The following is a 19506-nucleotide window of genomic DNA, read 5'->3' on the forward strand; positions in this document are numbered from 1 at the left end:
TTCAGACTGAAGAAATACATCTCTGCTGTCAATAAGCCACCTTGTGCTTTGCTACATCAGCTTGAACTAAGATACCGGGGGAGCTGTTACAGAAGTATCAATGGCCCGGGTTCCAGTGATTTTGATTTAATTGGTCCATGGGTGGGAAGGGGCTATGCATTGGTCCTTTTTGGAAAGCTTACTCAGATGATTGTAATACGCAGCCCGTTTTATAGGCTATTCAAAGTGTGACCTCTGGATAGGCAGCCCCAGCTTCACGTGGGACCTTGTTAAAGAATTAGGACCCATCCAGACCTACTGAACCAGAATTTGCATTTTAAAATGCTCCCATTACATGCTACCACATGGATGAACATTGAACATTATGTTAAATGTAATAAATCAAACAACAAATACCATAAAATGATTCTCAGGTTAAGCAAACACGCATTGTATTTTGAGTAGTACTGCCACAGGGAAAGGAGATCGATTAATAAAGGTATTTACCAATATTTGGAAATAATTAAGAGAGTGCTGATTAAAATAATAGTCCTAGATTATGCTTATTAGGTTTTTGCTGTGTGCCAGGCCTTCCTCAGAATACTTTACAAGCATTAACCCCTTTTATTCTCAAAACAACCCAGGGAGGAAGATATTCTTATTATCTCTATCCTCTCCCCCACCTCGTTTCACTGAGAGAGAGTTGATGTATCACATTGTGTAAATTTAAGTTGTACAACCTCATGTGATATATGTACACGTTGTGAAGTGGTCAGCCCAGTAAGTTGTTAACACTGATCACCTCACATAATTACATTTTGTTGTCCTTGTAAGGAGAACTTTTTAAGATGGATTCGATCTCTATTTTGTAAACGAGACAGGAGAGGTTAATGAACTTAGGCCAGATGCCAGTGCTCCTGAGGGTGGATGGGCACCTGCGAGAACTTGGTCCTTGGTAGGAAAGAGAGACACAGCTGAATGGCCAACAATGGATGAATTGGGCCTAACTCAGCGAGGCTAACTCAGTGCGGATGAAGGGCTACATGAACTGTGTATGGCTTTGTCACCGTCCTCTGTAACAAACCATAGTCAAGATAAATGTAAGGTGTTAGGCAACCTAGGGGCACCATTACCTCCAAGGTACTCAAGGATCGCACCAGAATTCAGATTTTGAATTTGACTCTCCATTCCCTTCCAGGATCATGAAGCCCAGGTGATCTCAGGGAAGCACACAGAGTCACGAATAACATCTCCAGAAAGAAAGAAAAAAAATGGAGCTAATGCTTTCTTCTTTTTTTTCCTTAAGAAAAACTATGAGAGTTGCATTTTGGAAGTTATTTTCTCAAAGTAGCAAGGTCTTATCTGGTCAATCTAAAATAAATATTATTCTATTAGGTGTGAAAGAAATATTTGTGTAGTCAATGAGTATGTATACAAAGTGCTCTCATAAAGGAAATTGTGTGCTGTTTTTCTGAGATTGCATACTGGTAGCCCTTGCAGTGAATGTAGCCCATACATGAGTTTTAGATCATACCTGTAGACTTGTTTTTTTTCCCAATGATCCTAAATCAAATTTCAGGGTATTTCACCCACAAACACGAAATCTAGGTTTCTGGTTTTTGTTGTTGTTGTTGTTGTTTATTTAAATTGGGAACTCTGGCAACACTCAGCCTGTGTTCCTGTGTACAACAATCATGCACTGCTGCATGGGTGTTCCCACAGTAGTAGACACGGGACCACTAGTTACCTCTTGTCCCATCTGTATTGGGCTGAATAGCGGCCCTCAGAAATACTTGTGAGTCCCAGTTCCCAGAACCTGTCAATCTTACCTTAGATGGCAGAGTACTGTGTGATCTTCAGAGGAGGAGCTTATCCTGCATATCAAGATGAGCCCTCCGTGCGCTCACTTGAACCCTTCTAGGAGATGAGGAGAGACACACGGAGGAGGTGATGGGAGGATGGAGCAGAGGGAGAAGCAGCTGCAGGCCAAGGAAGGCCAACAGCCTCCAGAACCCGGATGAGGCAAGAAAGCATCTTCCCCTAGAGGAAGGCAGCTCTGCGGACCCCTTGATTCGGCCCTTCCGGCCTCCGGAACTGGGAGAGAAGACGTTTCTGTAGTTTTAAGTTTAAAACACCACCCAGTTCATGCTATTCTGCCATGGCAGCCCTAGGAAACTCATGTACCACCACTTGCACACAGATGTCTGTGCATGGGCACAGGTGTGCAGAGGACTCTCCCAATCCAGGCATCATCACTTCTAATGGATCTAGCTGAGATTCCCTTATTTTTGTTGTCTGCCAGGACACTTGTTATTTTAACATAAAACTTACAGCCTTTAGAGAGCTATGTATCTTTACATTCTAACTATAAAATGCCAGAAGGAATGTATTTCCCATCAGGTAGGCAATAAATGTAAGCAAATGATCATTAGAGACTGAGTACTTTATGATCCTCATTTTACAAATGGGAAAACTAGATCCAGAGAGAAAATGAGGAGCCCAAGGTCATACAGATAATTAGGGAAGACTTCAGCAGAGACCTGCTCACTGTTGGTTCAAGGCCCAGCCCTGTTTCATGATAATTTGAGTCCTAACTCTTACCTTTTGATCACTGAGATAAGGTTGACTGTGAAATTCACTTGATGTAATAGAATGCCAATTTTGTTCAAAAGTGACACATGCCCTCAGTCTACCAAAGGAAATGCTTTAAGTCTATCTTCACACGGGATTTCTTTTTCTAAACAAACTAATTTATCCAAAACATTTAAGTCACTTCATGTTTAACTATCAAAAGGTCTTATTATGGGATAAATAGTGTTTAATACACTAAGGAGGAAGGATATTGAAAAAGAAATTGGACAGGAACAAGTAACTTTCTAAAGGGAAGGGAGAGTCCGACTAGTATGGCTCAGGGGTTGAGCATTGACCCATGCACCAAGAAGTCACCGGTTCAATACCTGGTCAGGGCACATGCCCAGGTTGTGGGCCAAATCCTCAGGAGGGGAGCATGTAGGAGACAGCCAATGGATGTCCTCTCTCATTGATGTTTCTATCTCTCTCTCCCTCTACTTTCCTCTCTCTGAAAAATCAATAAAGAAAAAAATGTAAAGGTAAGAGAGAAATGCAAGAGAAAACATGTATCCGAACCCATTTAGCACAAAGAGCTGCAAGGTCCTAAGGAAACATGGTTGAGCTCCACACATTGAGGGTTAGTGGAGAGCTGGGCACTCAGAGAGCACTAGCGAGTAAGACTATGCACCACTGTCTTTCTGGTATATAAAAATGACAGCAGGACCTTTTAATTAATTTTTTTTTTCCTAAAGATAATTTTTGGGAGCAATCACAGATGCTTCAGCAAGGCAGGAGCTGACCAGTGCAGCAATGCATGAGCTAACTTTTACACCTTTCTGAGCCTCGGGTGGCCAAGACACACTGGGACTCTGTTCTGCATAAATTTCACACTCCAATCCGACGGCAATATTTTCTTTAGTGCTGATCCCAGAACTCCCTAAAAACACATGGAGTCTGCAATGCTGGAACGAATTCATGAAATAAGAAGAATTTCTGCAACCAGTCAGAGGCATATTAAAATGCCATGTCAATATTAGGCTGTGCCAAGAACTCGCCACACACAGTGATAAGCTGGATGCACTCATGCCTGGTACAAATCTATACACGGCAAACGCTCCTTTAGAGTTTCTAAGAAATCCACCGCTTTCCCAGCTCTAGCTCAGTTCAAGGGTATTCACGATCTGAGTCTCATTGATGTATCTCTCTTCGACTAAGCAGAGGTACTAGAAACAAAAAAAACGACTGACCCTGTCTCAGAAATAAAAATCCAAATATTTGAGTCATGATAGACTTGCCTTTTATTGGCTCAAGCAATGGATTTAGCTTAATTCACTTCACCTGAGATTCTGAAAGTTAAGCTAGACAACCTTGGTCTCTGGCGAGGGCCAGCTGAATGCTGTGTATATTTGTGACCTGTCCGTCACGGCACCTGATGGCCCGTCTCTCCCTCTGCAACCACAACCATGGTTCTGCCAGAATGGGCAGCTCCAGGGACCATGTTGTTGGCCATATGACCCTGATGTCACTTCCATCTCACCAAATCTTGGCTAAGTAACCAAAGGTGAGCTCCGGGGAAAAATTAAGTAGTTAAGAATTGATGCTGAGCCCTGGCCGGTTTGGCTCAGTGGTTAGAACGTCGGCCCACAGACCAGAGAGTCCCGGATTCAGTTCCTGTTAAGGGCATGTGCCTCGGTTGCAGAGTGTCCCCACCCCAGTTGGGGTCATGTGGGTGGCAACCAGTCGATGTGTCTCTCTTACATAGATGTTTCTCTCTCTCTCTTCCTCCCTCTCTCCCTTCCGCTCTATCTGAAATGTAAAAATGTCCTCGGTGAGGATAAAGAATTTTAAAAAGAAATAAAAAATGAAAAAAAAGAATCGATGCTGAAGATGAGAGGTCAACATAAGAGATGGTCAGACAGCCACGTGGAAGACGAGTTCTGAGGAAACCGGAACAGCGAGTTCGAGATGCCGTGAAGTAGAGTAATGATGGACAGTAGATCATAGAAGGGGGAGAAGAGAGAAAAACTCACACATAGAGAAGCCGAGCCACCTACATGATGCTCAGAGCACCAGAGGGGTGAACCATAAACTCTCTTCTGCAGAAACCACTAGAGCCTCATGGTACCAGGAACAATCAATCTCTAGAAGAGTCTACCTTTGTCCGGAATAGCTCTCTCTCTCTTCATCTTTAACAGACATTACGGGCTAACTTTCCCTCCTCACGTGCCCTTACAAAACCCCACTTGCTCACCCTTTACCGTAGAAACGTGAGTGAGTCGGCTTCAGGCAAGCAAGCGAGAGATTAACAAAAAATATTACACAAGCCTAACCATTCATCTGATGATGTTACAGCATTTCTAGGTTTGATTATGCGCTAGTTGAGATATCTCTTTGCTTCCTGCAGAGATCCTGCTGTTTCATAACCACTTTGTTTGATGTTATGTGGGCAGCTAATGTATAGGCATCTTGATGTGCATTGCTCACGAAGACCTCATCTAACTGACACCCAATGGCTACAGAGAACACCAAAATGCTTCCAAGCTCAAATGAGCACTTCTCCAACTGCTCCTTGCTGGGTCTTTTAAGGTACTGGTTGATTAAATATCTGGTATCAGCAACTCTAATTTTAACTTCAATTAAATGTCTAGGTCCATTTAGTCTATGCTCATAAAATGGTGAGTCAAGGTTCTAATTTCCAACCTTTGGCAACATGATTCTTCAGTTTTAGAATGTTTTCTAGGTTGTCTTAGACATCTTTACGTACTCATTTAGTAGATCTTAAAAATAGTTCATGTTTAATAGCATGTCATTCATTGTAAATATATTATACTTAAAACTAACATTAACTCAAAATTTAATTGGACATGTTTCTTGGAGTGCCTAGCTAAATCCAAACTGATCATGTTTATATGGATGTGTGTGTGTTTTTCCCAAAAACAATCACTGTTAGATTAAGAATTGTAGATCGAAAATCATTTCTAAGAAATAATGAATTCAAATAACTTTGACACTGAGATGAATTGGTTATAGTCTTTAGAATCTCCATTGTCTTTGTGATATAATTCCATGTTTAGTTGAGGTTTATAAGAACAGATAGCAATTTTTGGATACCTTGAATTTTTCCCTTCTTTTGAAAGTAATGTAACAATTTTAGTTGTTCAGCTATTGACTCCAACATGTAATAAATGTGTGTTACACATGTAGAATCCTTATTGAAGAAAATGAATTGTTTTGCCACAGACAACAACGTCTATGATTGAATAATTCGGTGTCTTAGAAAAAACTTCTGGGGTTAATATTTAGTGCCCCTGATATTCCTACTATATAAAGGGATTAATGATAAATCTGGGAGTGAAATTTAGAATCAAAGTCCTAAATTGATCAATCAGTCAACACATATTTAGTGACTTGTTACATGCCTAGTAATGGGACAAACCCATAGAAAATGTAAAATAAAGATAAGACATTGTTGCCCGGCTGGTGTGGCTCAGTAGTTGAGCATCGACCCATGCACCAAGAGGTTGCTGGTTCAATTCCCGGTCAGGGCACGCGCCCAGGTTGTGGGCACGGTCCCCAGTGTGGGCATGTAGGAGGCGGCCAATCGATGTTTCTGTCTCTCTCTCCTTCTCCCTTCCTCTTTCTTTAAAATCAATAAAGAAAAAAAAAATTTTTTAAAGATAAGACATTGTTTCTACCTAGACAGAAGCTCTAACTTGGATGAAAAGATTATATTGAAGCACAAGAAGCCACCAAAGAACTGGCTAGGACAACGTGTAATTAAATGCACGATTGTTTGGTACACACAGTTAGATGTCAGAGCAGGAAAATGCCTGACCCGACAGTGGAAGGGGAAGCACCATGGACTTGAACCCGCCCTGGAAGAGGAAAGGGTGTGCAGGAGTCAACACTACGTAAACAGAAGCACTGCTGCATACCATTTCAAGAAATAAGCCACCACAGTAGCCATAGGACTTTCCTTCTCCAAGGCTGACTTCAGACACAAACAAGGGCCTGAGGGCTGCCTACATAACCCCCGATGCCCCCACCTCCCTCCCTCCATCTTCTCAACGGTTCCCACCCCTGGATCCATCAGAATCAGGCTCAATCATTTGGACCATCGTGGAAGCAACCTAAAAGAAACGTGCTCTCTAAAGTCACAAAAACTGTAGTCTAGCTCTGACCTGGCCCTTCCTCTGTCCCCATGCCACCCTGGGCTGAATACTCAGTGTCAGTTCTCAGCAGATGTTCTGTAGGTCCACTGTCTCCCTAGCAGCCCACTGACCCCCACACACGTCCTGGGCCCTGCAGGGTGAGCCACAGGAAGTCACAAACATTCCACTGTTTTGTCCTACAAAAATGATAATCCCATGGGATTCAACCTAACTAAGAGGAACACATCAATCTAGTTTTCCTTACTGATACATTTTCTCTAATCTTACCATCAAATTGAATAGAGTCTGTGATCTCTGGGGATGCTGAGGGAGGGACGTAAGAGGCAGTTTCGCTTTTGGTTGAGGTAGAGAAAAATCCAAGTTTTGGAGTTTAGCTCTATTGGCACCTTGTCATAGGGTCATTAGACAGAAAGGGAATGTCATTCCTGACTGTGTGGGTTGGGAAAAGGGACAGAAAGAGGGGAAGTGAGTGCAGACGGTTCACTGTTCTCACCCGGCCAGCCCTCTCCCTCACACCCTACCTGTGCTCCACGCGCAGCAGCCAGCTGGCCGCCAGGTTGGGTGGCATCAGCCCTTCCGAAGGAGCACAGGTCCAGGAAAGGACCCAACCCAGGCACCACTATAGGTTTGTTTACTACATACGCTTTCAAATGTTCCCAGATAAAATCTCCATTTGTCAATGACCCAGCAGGGGGTAAATGAAAGCACTTTCTCAGAGAGAGCTCCCGGAATCCGCTCACTGATGAGCTAGCGCTGTAGGATCACATAATCAACTTGCAATATGTCCTCCATTAGCGCTGAGAAGCAGGAGACGTCCCCTCATTTACATAACACAGTGACAGAGTCTCGCCCTTCTGCGGCCATCGTTACCTCCCTGCCCCTCCTGTGACGTGGTTCAAATAGACACAGTCATATTGAGGACCACTGAACAATCACTTTTGAAAAGCGTGAACTTGAAACTATATATATATATTTATATATATATTCTTTATATATAGATATAAATTTTTGTTTTATGTGTGTATATATACACAAGTTATATATATATATGCAAATATATATATGATATATATATCCCATCACTGACTCAAGTCACCAAATTATTACCATATCTAGCTATTAACAGTGACATTAAGCTTCTCAGCTTCCTCTCAGAGCAGGAATGACAACGAAGGGACTGTGAGGCGGGTATGTAAATAGGGACAGGAATAATGCACAGACCCTTCTTGAAATACTTTCCACATCACTATTAGTTTATGCGGTGACATTTTAAAGCCATTTTCTGCTACGCCCTTTCCTAGTTAGCCAGCGCCATGCCCGCTGACAGAGAGAAGGCACTGTCTGATGCACACTTTTTTCAAAGAAGTTACTTAAAATTCATGTTAGGAAATGGCAAAAGTTTAGATAATTCATTCAAACTTGGCTTTTCTCCATGCACTTTTCTAAAGAAAATTTAAAGTGTCAAAAATACATATCTTGTGCTCATTATTAAATGTTAAATACCACAGTGTTTTGAGCTGCCTTGTGGCCATTGTAAAGAAAACAGGTGTTCTGATAGATTATACAGCGCGAGTCAGCTGACGCGCGGGACAGAATTTTAATGAGGCTGCAGAGCACAGAACTCCGACTGGCCTCTCGACGATGACGCTGAAACCCTGGAAGTAGTTCTCAACACAGGTCAGCAGAACGCAACTTAGGAAGCCGTCGTGAACAATCAACAACTAAATGAGACGTGGAAAATCATTATTTTGAGGTACCTTAGCATTTCAGTGCAACTGAATATAGCGTTAGCCTAAGGAGAAGGTGGGGGTAATTGGAAAGGACCTCCATGGCTTTGTACAGATGCAAATCCATGAAGCATATGTCTTAATCGCCATGTAGAGTTACGGTCAAGACCACGAGCAGAAGCCACAACGCTTCTAGGTCCAGACATGCACTTGAGATTGGAAAAGGCTCCTGAACATGGCAATGAGGAAGAATTCCCCATTTCTTTAATTAGGTTTCTATTTAGAGATCTGTGAAACCTAACTTTCCCACCTTCCATTTTTTATTAAAATGTTTGGAGAAGATCATGTAAGTGAAAATGCAGTTGGTGTTTCAGGTACATGATGACATTTCAAAAGAAGACCCAGGTCACAAATCCGGAGACTCTTGTGAGGTGGGGAAAGCAAGACTGCGCGTTAAGTTAGGTAGTATCGTTATTAGCCACTATGACGTTAGCTTCTTTTATAGAAATCTAGATTGTACCTGGATTTCTTGAAATTATTCCCTCTACATTTACTTCCCTCGACTTTTAGAGGCAGTTATACACAATTATATCAATCATTTATATACAAATATTAGCACTTTGATATGTTTTCTGGTACTTACATACTATCAAAAAAAATTTCTGGAAAAAAAAATCTGTCCTTAGGCTAATATTTCAGTTACTTTAGAGCACAGATTACTGCCTGGCTCAGTGGTTGAGTGTCGACCCATGCACTAAGAGGTCACCAGTTCGATTCCTGGTTAGGACACGTGCCCAGGTTGTGGGCCAGATCCCCAGTGGGGGGCATGCAGGAAGTGGCCAATTGATGTTCTCTCTCATCGATGTTTCTGTCTCTCTCTCCCTCTCCCTTCCTTTTTCTCTCTACTATCAATAATAACAAGAAGAAAATACCACAGATTACTATCGAGCTCATCAAAAGGGAAGACCTTTCACATGAATACAATTTCCTTTGGCCAAATAAACATAATGGACAGAAAAACTGGGAATAAACTTGCCCCACATATTGATAGGGCAAATTAAATATTGTGCTATGATTTGCTTATTGATCTTCTCCCATTGGCTTTAGGTTCTTTGAGGGCTCTGAAGACAGCTGTCGTATGACCCTCAGCACTTGGCATCGCTCCTGGCTCCATGGCCACTGAAAACCCTCCATCAGGATTTGTTTGCATGACTAAAAGAGCTAAATACCCATGCGTGATCTAGAGTCCTGGGAATATATTAAGACTACCTCCCAAGGCAATCTACAGAATGGTTTCTAAACTGTATGTCTCTTGATTTAAACATCGTATACAATCTGGATAAAACAACACTGCCTTCAAGCTCTCAGACTGGCTGTAATAGAAATAATGTTACAGAGATGCTTACACATATACTTTACTCGTAGCTACATTTTGTAGACAGTCAAAAAATTGTAACTTTGCCAACTGTGTTTATGTACATGTCGTCTGAGCAGAATATAGCTGTTGTTTAAGTATTTAAGTTTTATGCTTACATGCACTTTGCCAATGACGTATTACGGATTGAAAAGAAACTATGTACCACGGGAGAAGGAGCCAACATAACTTTACAAGGCTCCTTCTCAATATTCATCTCCAAGAACTTGCTGGACCAAACCGTTTTCCTTACCATCCACAGAGCTGCCTGCATGTCACCTCTGCACACACTGTCCCTTTTGGAGGGAGTCCTTCCCCTGGTGGCTACCTGCACAAGTCCTACCTGTCAGTCACTCAGGCCCAGCCGTTCCTTTAAAGAACCAGTTCCCAAATCCCAACGGAATCTCAGATTCCTCTGATATCTTTAGCACTAATTTTCTAATCATCACTTGTCACTTCTTATTCAATAAGTATTGCATTATACATTTTTTATGGGAACTCTGATATTTCTAACCAAATTTCAAACCCTTACGACACTCCTGTGTGTTCCCCTGGGCAGAACCACCTCCTGAAATTCACGACACAGGGAACTTCACACGCACCGACCACAGCTGACACCGCTCCATGGCACAGAGGAAAGTCCTTACGAGAGCAGACCTTACGAGATTGCATCACAAGAAGCAGCTTTTTCCTTTTCTTTTTATTGTGTCCCTCTGAGATGATGAATGCTAACTAAACCTACTGCAGCAATTACTTCACAGTATACGGAAGTCAAACCATCCTGCCTTGCACCTTACACAGTGATGCATGTCAATTACTTCTCCATAAAACTGGAAGAACAAAAAAGAAATACTGATCCTCTTATTGCTTCATTTGCCTGACAATTCCTTCAGGAAGTTGCGGGGTGTGTTCCTAACCAGCTGTTCACCTCCCTCTCTTCCTGTGAGGGGGCCGTCTCCCTGCGGGTCGGGTAGGGATGCTGGGTTTGTATCTCCAGGACTTTGCAGCACACCTACTAAGCACGGACTAATACGCAATGATCGCTTTTAGAATGGATGAAAGGGGATACTGAGACTCAGTAGCCACAGTGTCCTTTGCAAGGTCACGGGGCTGAGAACTGACGACAGCAGGCTTCCTAGTGACATACTCTCCCCTGCCTAGCACGGCAGCCTCAAGCACAGGTAACCCAGACATTTAAAGGAACAGCTAGGAGAACAGAGGACTAAAGAGGAGACAAAACCTTGGTGCCTCATTGTCCCTCCTTCCCAGAGAACGATGGCATTGATCTGACCGCGATGGGACCCAGGAGAACAGAGCCCGCATCAGCAGGATGAGGACCGTCGGCCAGCTCCATCACAGAGCTAAGGACAGGATGTCAGGGCCGGCCAACTGCTCCTCCTCCCACCACGTGGCTCTTGGGTGTCTAGGGTGAGATATTTGAGAAACAGGAAGGCTTTTACTGAATGGCTACGGAGGAATCACAGAACATTCCTGACGACCCCAGGCTAACAATAAGTGCACTTCATTAGGGCAGACCAAAAAAAAAAAGTGTGTGTTCAGTTCAGGCACACCTGCTCTTAAGTGGCCATTCTGGTAGATTCCACGAATGATATGGCGGCAGAATGAGGACAACAAGCCCAAACAAAAATTCAGGAGCGTAAGCAATGCAGGTTCACAGAGCATCCGCACAGCGAGGCGTCCCTGCCCAGCTCCTAAGGCATTTACACGTCTGCTGTAGGGCTGAGCATGGAACAGGCTTCACGTCCATTGTCCCGCTTCTCAGCTGATATTTGCTGTCGATGTTCCCTTCACTGGATTTTGCTCTATTATTAAAATGCTATTCTGTATTTTATTGCCCCCGAACATCTCCACGTAAAACATATGTTAGCACTCACATAAGCACAGGCGTACTGGAATGAGGTATTTTGAAAACCCTCGCACCGCCCACAGGTCACGTAGGTGACATGTTACTAAGGAAGACAAAAGAGAGCTCAAAGTCAGCCATTATTCCTTGCTTTCTAGCCAATTAAATTAAGGCCAACAAATGGCCTAAGCCCCAGTGGAATGAGAGTTACAGATTTTATCTCATGTCTATGAAAAATGAGACTTTAGGGAAACCTTTGTATTTCAGATCTTCCACAATAAAATCACATCTTCAACCCAGTTACACCTCGTCTCATTTTCTTTCAAAATCCAACCCCCCCTCACTTCTTTATCCATGTGCTAATCAATTACAACTCAAGGGCACGGACAATGGCAGGCGCTTTTGCGATCACGCTGATCATTCTTGCTTCAACACAAGGTGCAATGCTGCAACTTACCCCCCTAAACATCATAAAGGGGGGGGGGAACCACAAGAAAACTATTTCATAAAAAACAGACACCATGAAGGCTCAGACACAGGAAAAATTAAATTGCTTCTTCTGGAGTTCCATAGGTAATTCTGACATTTGTGTCACTAGAGGGCATTGGAGAAACTATATTTTAAAAATAATTTTGCAGTAAATCTTAGCCCTCTTCTGAACATAAGAGGTGTAGTTAGGAGACTAGATATACTGCCAGAGAAACATCAGTGAAAGGCTAACAGACATACAGGAGATGCTTGTCCACTCTGTTTATTTAGAGAAACTGATAGTGCTTCTGCCGTAAATCTACTCCCATCAACGATCCCCCTGTGTCCCTGGAAGTACAGGGATTATCATCTGCACAGAATAAAATAAAGAGTGTGCTTATTAAGTACCACCCATGCACCTTCGCATCCCGTGTTAGGGTATTCACTTTCAATGAACTATTTCGAAATGGTGCCGAGGACACTCATAATTTGAATGAGCAAGATGTAGCGTTGCCATGCCCAGTGCTATGAGCAACCACCACATATAGCTCCGTTTCTAACCGCTCCAGCCACCTGACCAGGCTGGGACGTGCACTCTGGGGTGCCTCCCAGGGGCCTCATGCCACATTCCTTGTAGTACTAGGTAATCCTGTCATCTACTCAAGATAGTGCTTGCATTTATTTTTAGCCAACTCCAACTAATATTCAAGGGCTTTCAAATCTAGAGCTTCCCAGTGCCATTGTGAGGTTGCCTGCCTGCTTCAGCTCTCTCTAAAGCAGACCAGTGCAAGACTCAAATGCTCACTATTTCCACTTCGCTTTCAAGTCCAGGTGTGCTGCCTCTACAGTAGCACTGTCTGGGATGCCTCTGCACACAGCTTCAACGAAGAAGTTTGACCTCGCAGCCTGGTCCTCATGGGAAGGTTGGAAATCAAGGTTTTCCTTAATTCCCCCAAATGTGGAGTCGCACCTCGGCTGAACTGTGGTACCATCACTCCCTCACGCTACGCCGACGACAGACACAATCAATAGCTCAGTATCTCTCTGTACTCAGTTCAGGTTTGGTTTCCTAATGTTAACGTCACTGCCCACCGGGCATAATGAGAGTCACAACCAACGAATCGGAGAGGGGCCTGGTAATCCCAGGTCTTGTCCATTTCTCTTACTCAGAGAGGAGAACGTCGGGATTCCTGGAGAAGACGAAATCCCTCTTTGCCTCAAACCTAGCTCATGGCAGAGTCCTTAAGATTGTCTTTATGGTAAATCCTTTTCCACAAAGTCATGCAAATTCCTTACTGACTTTAGGAACAGGCTGCAAAGGAGCATTAAGGTGGATCGGTGCTCCGTGGTACTCAGAAAGGAGCTGGATCTAGCTCCTTGCGGAGACGGAGGGAAGAGACGGTGCACCTGCTCCTGAGTGAGGGTCAGGAGAGCAGAACCCTACTCTTGCTTCAAGAACCCAATTCACATTTCATTTTCTCACCGGAGTTTTTCTTACCCTGTGGGTCTCTCTGAAATCAAAGACCATCTCTTTAGTTCCAAATTTCCACTTTCTTTGATCTCTCCTCCTTGGAAGACAATTAACATTGTCTGTGGGTATGTTTTATCTCCTCCCTACCAGATGGTGGATTAGTTAAGGATACAGGGCTATTCTTATTTATCTGGGAATTTATGCTAATCCCTTATCACAGTGCCTCATCCCTGGAATACCCGCAATCGGGTCTGTGGAACGAAGGGCGCAGAACAAATACAGAAGGAAGCTGGAGGGCAGCAAGAACGGGGTGATGCTATGTTCCAGCAGGGTCTTCTTCCTCAACCTGCTGCTCTCTCTGTCTCTTTATCGCCCCCTGCTTCCTACAGAATACCTGGTATCCACTTCATCTTAGGATGAGACATGGAAAAAGGCAACGATTTAATATTAGTATTTGGGAGCATAATGGCACTGAGGAGGACGTATGTATGCAACCATATAGCGAATGTATTGCAATTACAGATTAAGAGATGTAGATATAATCATAGGTGGAGTTCCCTGGTCTACCAGCAACACGATGACAAAACAACAACTAAACTATATTAAATTGTCAACATCTTTTCCTTCAATGGCTACTGGCTTTTTTAAAACATAGTAACTGTTTGGAAAAATAACTATTGAGAAATCATTACAATGTAAGACATAAAATGTTGATTCTTTCCATCTATTTCCCTTTTCATTTGAAGAGTCCTTCCAGGAGGAAAGACATTTTCAAAGGGAAGAAGATGAGCTGGCTTCAGTGTAACTTAGAAATTCACTGGTGGCAGGATGAGGTGCCGGAGGCCCAGTCATGGACAGCATTTCGTGGACATTACTATCAGTGGGCACATAGGAAAACTGCTTGAGGAAAAATTATTAGTACATATAGTGTTACATTTAAAAGACACATGAGAAAGAAAGTTACTGTTGACTTGAAAACTTTGGATGCCCAATTGTTCAGGCATTAATACAGTCCCATTTCAGTACCCTGAAAAAATACACATCAATTAATTCACCTCGAACAAATATTTATGGAGAGCCGATCTGTGCCAAGTGCTATGCTGGGTTCTAGATGCAAATTTACGTGACATACTGACCTGCTTTCGAATGGATAAAGAAGATGCGATTTAGATAAACAGATAGAGAGATGTACACAATGAAATATTATTCGAGCTTGAGAAAGGACATTGTGATATTTGTGACACCAAGGATGGACCTCAGGGACATTAAGCCAGACTCAGAAAAATACTGCGGGATATTATTTATATGTGAAATCTTAAAAAAACCTGAACTCATAGAAACAGAGAGCAGAATGGTGGTTACCAGGGGTTGGGGGAGGGGGCTCTGGGGGACAGCATCTACTATGGTATCACAGTTAACATACTGTACTGTATACTAGGTAGTCACTAAGAGAGTAGATATTCAATGTTCTCAACACAAAAAATAAATAGTATCTAGGTGATGTGATAGAGGTGTTAGTTATGCTTTGGTAGTGATCTTTTAAAATACATGTGCATTAAATCCACGCACAGTATGCATTACACTTACCCAGTGTTATATGTCAATTCTATCTCCATGAAGCAGAAAAAAAAAATCTAAAGAATTTAGCAAAAAATATGTTGTTAGTAGAAAGGCAGCCAGATATGATGCAAGCATTTCTTCAGTCACTCTCAATTGTATTTTAGGTCTAACTGTGATTCTATCATTTTATTTATCCCCATCACATGGGCGTGGGGGCCAGATATGGTCCAAATCCTGGCTCCGCCACGTAGTAGTTTTTATACTGCATTGGTTTATTCTGCATCCTGAGGCCTAGGATGCGATAATAAATAATACGAATATCTTTACCGAATAGTGTTATTGTTAAAAGTACGTAAGCCGAGCCCTGGCTGGTTTGGCTCAGCGGTTAGAGCGTCGGCCTGCGGTACAGAGAGACCCGGGTTCGGTTCCCGCTAAGGGCATGTACCTCGGTTGCAGTTTGTCCCCGGCCCTGGTTGGTCGTGCGGGTGGCAGCCACTCGATGTGTCCCTTCACATCGATGTTTCTCTCTCTCTCTCTCCCTCTCTCTCCCTCCTGCTCTATCTGAACAAAAAATGGAAAAATGTCCTCGGGTGAGGATTAAAAAAAAAAAAAAAAAGTACGTAAGTCGAAGCGAGTGAAGTGCTTAGCATGGTTACTGACACAGGACACGTGCTTAATAAACTTTCCCTCTTATCGCTCTTATCACTAATAATAATGACCTTGGCTAGAAAAGTAGAATAGCTTTAATTACCCACTAAATTCCAAGTTATCAGATTTTCGAGTAATTGTTACCAATCAAAGTATCACAACTGGGGTGAGAAATAAAATTTCAAGAAAGAATTGGCCCAAAGTAACTGTGTTAATTGAGTGTCAATTAAAGGCACCTACCTTAAAGATTGTACTTGAAATAAATCTGCGGGGTAAATACTACTTTTCAAGTTAATCCAATCACGTTGGCATTTCGAATGTCCTCAATTATTTCAAGTGAAGTAAAACTGTCTCTAAATAAATCTCCCATGCGAGGAAACGGATTCCGCGGCACCTCAAGGGGGAAGGCGCCTTGCTTCTCAGCACAATTAGACATTTTAATATGTTTAGTTTAAGGACAATTAGTCTACAATCAAAAGAGCGTTTACACACTCTGACAGTTAGGAATAATACCCTGGGGTAGCAAAAATATAGATAAAAAGAATGACCTTTATTTGTCACAATGAGAAAGATTACACCCTCCGTGTTAAAAGATATGTCAGATATGAATGGAGAGAAATCAGCCTGAGGTTCTCATGTACACAGAATTTTGAGAGAGGGGGGGTTTGAGACCATTTTGTTCAGTAAAATGTACCAAATCAAAGCAAGAGTCTACCATAACTTTTTAAAAAATGTGTAATGAGCAGCTCCTAACTTTGGCCCATTTCTCTTACCAAGGGACAAGTGACAAAAGACACTATAACCTGCCTTGCCAACCTGTGCCTGATGGCAGGTTTTCAGTCTATAATGTAAAAGACAGCTGAGACACTCTCGTCCTGACTGTATTTTTATTTTTATTTTCCTTCAAATTCCGTGAACGTGCGGACCCATCGGGAGAGCTGGTGTATAATTGAATCGAGCTGAGGTTTACATTCAAAACTAAACAATAAAGTTAAAGTAATGAGTTTCAATCACAGGACTGAAGCACATGGTATAATTTACATAGATAATTAAAATCACCACCCTTACTGTCTCTTCTTTGTACTCTGGAGCTGTACCCGCAACATAGCTGGGGATCGCCAGTGGCCCCTTTGCATTCAAGGGAAATGAAGAGAGGAAGGGGGTTCGGTGGGCCATTTTCACTGGCCCCCTTCCAAACTGAAAATGCTTCAAGTGAAATATGTTTGGGCCAATCGGTTTTAAGTTGCAAAGGGAGATTATTCTGACAATTAAGGGAAGTTCAAGAAACTGGCATGAGTGTATTCACAGAAAACATTACTTCAGATTTACTTTCCGGCGTGTGCAACAGGGTTTCCTTGGTAAACTCAAGTTGCGTGTCTCTATCTGCTGAGTCATGGCAGCTCTTTCCATGGGCAGCGAGTTCTCTCCACTCATTGTTTGCAAACTGTTATTTAACTGTCAGATACCCGTCCTGGAGTGACAAGTTCTAATTTTACAGTAGAAAGAACAATAAAACCTTCAGAGAAAGAACCTTTATACGTTTCATTAGAAGAAAGAAAATTCCGATTTTGTAATCACTCCTAGAGTAATTATTGCTTATTGCTGAATCGCTGGACTCTCCCATCCACGGCAACCTGGTCCCTGTTTTATTTTTTCTTTTAGTTTTTATCCAGCTCTGCAATAGAAGTTAGAGCTTAGCAACTTGATATTGTTTGACAGAGTCGAAGGGGGAGCCATTATTCCTCCTGACACTGATTCACATTTGCATGATAGCACTTGGCCTGGGCCAGCGACGGGATGCTTACATTCGTCCTGAATTGAAGCTTCTGTGGTGCTGACAGGTATTTCTGAGACGCTGCGGCCAAGGCAATCCATGTTGTAATTTTTATGGAGATGGGAGTGTCATAGAGGTATCCTCTGCCATATATTTCTGGTGCATCTTTGCTGGATTACACTGCATTTTTAATATTTTATTAAACACACTATACCTTTCATACTCACAAAGTAATATAAAAAGTGAGAAATCCTATTTTTAATGAGGCGGGACAGGGAGAGTTAATACTATATCCTATGGCCAATGAGATATTTACTCTTAAAAAAAAAAAAGTAAATAACTAAAATCATTTGGAGTAATACAACATAAGAAGAAGATTGAATTCATGTTTTTCTTCTGATTTCTTGAGAGGTAAATGCTATCCCATTTATCTGAAATCATGACATCGTTCACAAAATTACAATTAGATTACCATTAAGAAAGTCGACAGCTGAGTTCTTATACTTAAGTACAACGTACAGAAATCCAATTACAAATTCAAAAGATGCTTGCGGCAACTTGTTTGGCTTTAATAATATGTATTAATAATTAACTGACATTTTTACACTAGAAATGTTGTTTAAGTCTGATGGCTAATTATGTAAGTGAAGATAGAACATTTACAAACAAATTAATTTGGATTTATTTAATTGAGACACATTTTAAAAGTAGACTCAAGATGATAGATAATTTTCAAGCCCAGAAACTCGCCTAGAGATAGCTGCAAATAATACACAGTAAACACTGCTATGTGCCATTTATGAATGATCCTAAAAAACTCACTTGTGTTCCGTGACTGGAAATGAAGCAAGGAGTCAATGAAGTGAAACTGTTAAGCTGACAGGTTTAAACAGTTACCCTTTTTATTTTCACACTCCCTTACCTTAATAACGGGATTGGGCGTCAAAAAAATGGATGAGAAGTCAAGCAAGCCTTAAGGGTCATTAGACCAAATGAACTCTACGCCAGCAAATCTGACTGGGTTGCTGAGTCTTATTTACTAAAAATAGCTTTACATATAATTTCAGACATCAGCATATTTATAATGGTAAGATACCAAATTGTTTTCTTTCCCCGAGAAGTATTGACATGTGGTTTCCAATTTTTTTTTTTTTTTTTAAATTCCAGCCTGGACTGAAAAACAGCTTTGATAATTAGCTGTAGTTAAAGCCCTTTTCCCCACATCATTCAAAGCAGAACCTTCTTAGAAGGATCATAAAGGTGTTTGTGGACCAGCAGAAAGAGTAACACAATGGGATGGAATCATTTGCACGTATCTCGCTATTCTTACGACATAGCCGTGAGCTCAGTGCTACATGGATTCTGAAACACCTGACTAGAGAGTCTCCCTGAAACAGTATCTGCTGCTCTGAAAACATAATGAAGTGGGTAATAAATGAAAAGTGAGAACTCTTCTAAGGCACTCACATCAGAAAGTCCCTGCCATGCGGATATTTCTGTCTGGAATGCTCTTCTTCCCTGGTCCCTTGGTCGAGTTCTACCCATGCTTTAAGCCTGAGTTTAATATCAGTTCCTTAAAACAAATTTCCCTTATCCGAGGCCAGAAGCAGTCTTCCCCCGGAATACTTTCTCATCACCCTCTTCATGTCCCTACATAGAACCGATCACAACTAGTGACTGTACATCTTCTATGGCATTTGAATTCCCGTCCGCCTCTCTTAGCTCCATGAAGACAGAGCCTTTGGTGCATTGCTCTATTCGCTTAGAAAACGAGTATTTTCTACGTTGGTACCACTCCTATTTCCTAACTACTTTATAAAATATCGACACTCCATACCAATCGACATTGTGTAAACAA

General features: G+C 42.1%; 1 protein-coding gene across 2 annotated transcripts in view; it reads right to left on the bottom strand.

Annotated features, from left to right (window-relative positions):
* TENM2 (teneurin transmembrane protein 2) overlaps positions 1 to 19506 on the bottom strand; it is an 883834-nt gene that overhangs the window by 671959 nt on the left and 192369 nt on the right. The window lies entirely within an intron of this gene.

This window comes from Molossus molossus, unplaced genomic scaffold (assembly GCF_014108415.1).
Source record: "Molossus molossus isolate mMolMol1 unplaced genomic scaffold, mMolMol1.p scaffold_m16_p_4, whole genome shotgun sequence".
Lineage (NCBI taxonomy): Eukaryota > Metazoa > Chordata > Mammalia > Chiroptera > Molossidae > Molossus > Molossus molossus.